This window comes from Teleopsis dalmanni, chromosome 1 (assembly GCF_002237135.1).
Source record: "Teleopsis dalmanni isolate 2A chromosome 1, ASM223713v2, whole genome shotgun sequence".
Classification (NCBI taxonomy): Eukaryota; Metazoa; Arthropoda; class Insecta; order Diptera; family Diopsidae; genus Teleopsis; species Teleopsis dalmanni.
This window is the reverse complement of record NC_051846.1, coordinates 175439728-175445168: the sequence shown is the minus strand read 5'-3', so window position 1 is coordinate 175445168 and position 5441 is coordinate 175439728.

The window sequence follows — 5441 nt, the reverse complement described above, 5'->3', positions numbered from 1 at the left end:
AACAATTTTACTTGCTGTATTTATATATTAGAACGAAATCATAAACCAGCTGTAGAATAATTGAATTAATTAATTAATTATATTTTTTTTTATTTTTAATTGTTAAATCTCAAAACTATTCTATTCGTAGAGGCATTATTTGTTGCATGATTTGTTCTTTCTTATGTATAGAACCTAATCTAGGAACGTAATGCTGAGAAAGTCATGCTAATGTTACTCCACTAGTCGCACGGGCGAGAACCAATATTTATTGGCGAGAACCATATTTTTGTGAATAAGTTGTAATTTAACGTCAAATTTTCCAGACGAAAGTGACTATTATAGTTTTAATAGAAACTTGTTATATTTACATAAAGAGGTTTTCGAACAGAAGTGAAACAACAACAAAAATTTTATTTTTTAAATTATTTTAATTAATTGAATTTTTGGCTGACCATACATCTGTTTCGAGTATTGCCAAATACCCTTCATCATTATACTTAATTTTAGTAAAGAATATCCCCACTTGTTGAACTAGCTAGATAAAAAAGATTAATATATATATATATATACATATACATAATGATAGTATTACTAAGCTTTTCAGCTCGTTTTTATATTACTTTAGCATAAAAATACCGCAAGTAATAATCTTTAAAAAAATAAAAATATTCAAAAACAATGTTCGATTTTGTGATCAATAAATATATATAATTTTATTAAAGTGTTCAAGAATTTTATATTCATTTTAACATATGAAATAAAATTAGAACTAAATAGAACCTTTGGCGAAGCCTAAATTGCTATTTAGTGTCATGTCTAGCAATTGATCAAGCTCCTAAAGAAAGAGTGCTCACAAAGTGTTGAGTCGCCGCCGTGCATGAACTGGGCAGAAAACAAAGTAAATGAGAGTCACTCTCAACGTCTTGAAAGGGAGACCCAATCTTCCAGCATGGTACCCTATTTTACAGAGACCTGTAAGTAAACCTACCAATAGGCCGATATCTCTACGGGGTATCATAGTCATCTTCCCATCTTTTATTAAAAAATTGGAGTCGATATTGGTTAAAAAATTTGGATATATATAATTTTTAATATATAATATATATTAATGTATATATTCTTAATATTTAGTATATGTTCTTAAAATATTCTAGGTCATATACGGACTATGATAGACGTTAATGTATTTAAATCAAGGATAATCATACCACAAATAAAACAAATGTCCTACTATATCACATTCTTCATATGTGTGGTGTTATCTTTTATTGAAATTCGCCTATATACACAAATCAATGTAGCTTTTTATCTCAGCTACAAACATGGCACCTCCATAATGTTGAAAAAATATAAATAAGATTAATTTGAGAAAAAGTCACGAAAATTTTGAATAATTTTTGAGATCACAAGTATTTTTATTTCTAGTTTAGTAAACTTTACTTATTTGTCGATATAAAAAAGAATTTAAAGCAGATAAATTTAAAAACATTTATCCATGAAATCAATTTATTTATACCCGAGTGATTTCGCACAGGTTGTGGTGGAATACACAAAATACATAAATATATTATTTTATACTTATTTGTAATTAAAAAAGCTATGCATTAAATTTAATTTCAATAATTAACTTACATATAAAATTAATTAAGCATGCACTCAATAAGGTAAATTAATTGTTTTCGAATCATTAATTAATTTCAATGCATTTGCATATAATTATGAGATTTTTTTAAGCATGTGAACAGTACAAATTATGTGAGAAATATACAAATGAAATAAAATCAGAAGAAATAATATATATTATATATTTAATAAAAACAAAATCCTAAAGTACTTTAACTAGTTATGTTTAAAAACAGTAATAAAAACTAAAACAAATAACCGTAAAAACTAAAATTAAAATCTTACTAATATAAAATTAAACAAAAAGGCAGGTTTTTCTAAGAAAAGTCATCACAAGTATTACCCAATTTTTCCTCAATTAGTGAAAATACACTAATTATGCTTAGGAGTTACTTTTCCTTAATAACGCAATTTGTTAAGTGTGGGTAGTGCAATGACAATGAAAAACATATTTCTCTAATTTATTGCTTTGTTTACATTACCTTTTTTGGTTATCAGCTAAAAGATATGCTTTGTGAAACCCTCTCTAGCATTAACACAGGTACAAAGTTAATCTTAGGAAGCGAAGGCATTTGAAAAAAAATTCGCCTACTTTTCCTTGTTAAAGTAATATTATAACGCAATATTATGTGGTAATATGGTTGCTCGTTAAAGATCGAAAACGAAATAGTTACCAAGACCAAAAATATTATTATATAAAATATATAGTATACATATAATATACATATTTAATATATATGTAATATATAATATATATGCATACAGAAGATGAAATATGTGTATAAACAGATTTTTGTAGTATTTTGAATTCAATATTTTATTTATTTTTATTATTTTTTTATTACTTAAGCTACTGTTTTATATTTGCACTTTATTTAACTCGTATTTAAGATGTTATTCATTAAATAAAACACGATTTTGATCGAGATTTTGATAAAAATTTTATCGTAGTAAATTAATTGGATCTTGCCATTAGTTGTGAACTACAATATCATTAGAATATTCTCAACGGGACATCTTGTAGTACTACTAGTCTATAGTAATATCCTTTTGAGATAGTTTGCAATAACTCTCCGGGACATAGTTACCAATTACTTTAGCCATAACTTAATGGAAATTCTATGATTGGATATTTTTTTTAATCAGTTCTATTTATTATTTAGGCTAGCCTAGTTTTATTGTTGAGATACAAATAAAAATTAATATTTATATCATCATTTTAATCCCACCTAATAAATACGTATAACATTATACGACAAAGTGTCTATTAAATAAGGTTTGTGTTAAACAATTTTATATTATTTACTTTATAATATGTTATGCTGACAATCACAATATGAAGTAGGATTGCATATTTCGTTTTTTTTTAAACTACTGAAAATTTATTTATATTTTTATTCTCAATATAACAATTACTAAAAATTGACCATCAAACTCTTTACATTTAAACACAATGCAAAAATTTTTTCGATTATAAGTTAAAAAAGTAAATTATATTTTAATGTATAAACTCACTCTTGATAGACTGCATATTATTTTAATACAAAATATATATAAATAAATTTGATTTCAACATCAATATGACGGTAGTGACTATTTTACTTAATAGTAACTATTGTATTTAATAGAGAGGTTTTGTTAAGTATTGAACTACAAGAACAAAAACTCTTTTCATATTATTTTAATTAATTGAATTTTATACAGCTATTTCGAGTATAACATATATAGTATAAAACATATATACATAGAAAATTATAATTAAAATTGTAGCATCTGGACACACTTTCACTTATTAAGCCTTTATCATCATTAGTTTTTTCATTCAATAGTCGCAGTACAATCTTGTATTTTTATCTTTCTTTAAGACCAACATTACATATATGCTAGGTTGGTTGTTAATCGTAATTTTCTAATTCTGCTACACATCGCGACTGGGAGTCAACCACTGGTTTGCATAAATAAATGACGTTAATTTAGGTCTCCCCAAGCGCATTATCAATTAAATCTTGAAAAACACTTTTGCCGAAATGCACGGTTTTCATAATTTTCTATCGCATTAATATTTCTTATTTGGCGTCTAATCTAGTTTATTTTTCTTCATGCGGAAGGGAATCCTTTTTTCTTTGCTCTTTTATCTAATTATTTTTCCTCTGCGTTTATTATAAAATTGACTTTTTTCAAAATATCGTTCCCCAACACTGCGAGATTCGAAATAAAATGTCTCTCTTACTGAAGACAGGAAATGCAATTTGCAGAATGACGTCAACTTTTATCTTGTAGGTTTTACCCTACTTCATTAAATTGTTTATTTGTTTACTTAAATGGTGAATATCCAAACGCCACAATCTCTGTAATGAAACTACAGTAGTATATTCTAATACATTATGTTAAATAAGTTATGTTAAGATCAATTTATGTTAAATAAGCTATGCTAAGATAAATTTATGTTAAATAAGTTATGTTAAGAAAGTTGTGTTAATAAAGTTATGTTAAGAATCTAGTTAAAGTTAAACACTTATGTTAAGAATTCTAGATTAATACGGCATTTACATTGGTCGAAAATGGCTCATTTTAGTCTAAAATAGAAAATAAGAAGCGAATGGCTCATTCTTGCATACAAAATTTCCGGCGCGAATGCGATCCATTTCATCACATTCTGTATGAATGTGTCCCAACGACGTTCCAATGCGTTCCAAATATGTTCCACATACGAAGGAATACATTGAACATATACTAAATAAAAGCTCTTCATGGCATTTTGACAGTTTGAGAAAGCTGTTTTTGAACTATTTACAAAAAAAGGTAAACAAATATTTGGTGGTTGCATTTTCTTGAAAACGATGCACCTCTTTTTAGAACTTCTACTTCCCAAAAAGTATTTAATCGAAATTAAAAATATGTTTTCAGTATACATTTTAAGGTTTGAAGGTATATTTAACCTTCATATAAAATTTTTTTGCACAGGCCAAAAATCATATCAACAGGCAAGTTAAAAAATCAGCTGTTTGAAATGAGAACAAACGAATTACAATGAATGTAAACGGTTTCAAATGACTCATTTAAAATGAGCTATTTTCGGTCAATGTAAACGCCATAAGTTATGTTAAGTAAAATAATTCTAATTATAATTATAACAGCACTAAAAGTCAACAAATCTGATTCTGAATACAGTTATCAAAGCGCCGAAAACCCCCTGACCTTCTTCAGACAGCAATTCCTCCCAACAATTCTGCAAAATTGCTAAAAGTAGAATATTTTGCTCCCTTAGCGAGAATTCTTATTACTGGATATTCTGCTCCCTTAGTGGAAATACTAATACATTGAAAGTTATAGGCAAATATTATACTACCTACTGTTGTTATTTGGCTTCACCTAATACTGGTAAAGCTTTCTTTGCCACTTTCTACATTTATGTTCATTATGTGTATTATAACAATATGTTCCATCGCTACCATCGCCAATGACTAATCCATTGAGCAACAAAAAATGTATTTTTTATACAAAATTCATACAATAGTGTGATAATACGATTCGATAATCATAAGTGTAAATTATTGCTACTGTACTTCGAATATATTTATATTCATTTCTTATTTTAATTCAATAATTTTAATCCAACCTAATTATATGAAAATAAATTGTTGAAGATCAAATATTTTTCGTAATTTGAAACAAAATTATGGAGTTGATAAATAATTAAAATAACGTGCCACATTCTATTAAAAGTTTCAATATATAAATAACTCAACATATTTACTGCAACTTGGCAACCCTAACGCATTTGTGACAATTAAAAATTATATTTGCCATAAAAAAATGAAATAATTTTTCAAAAA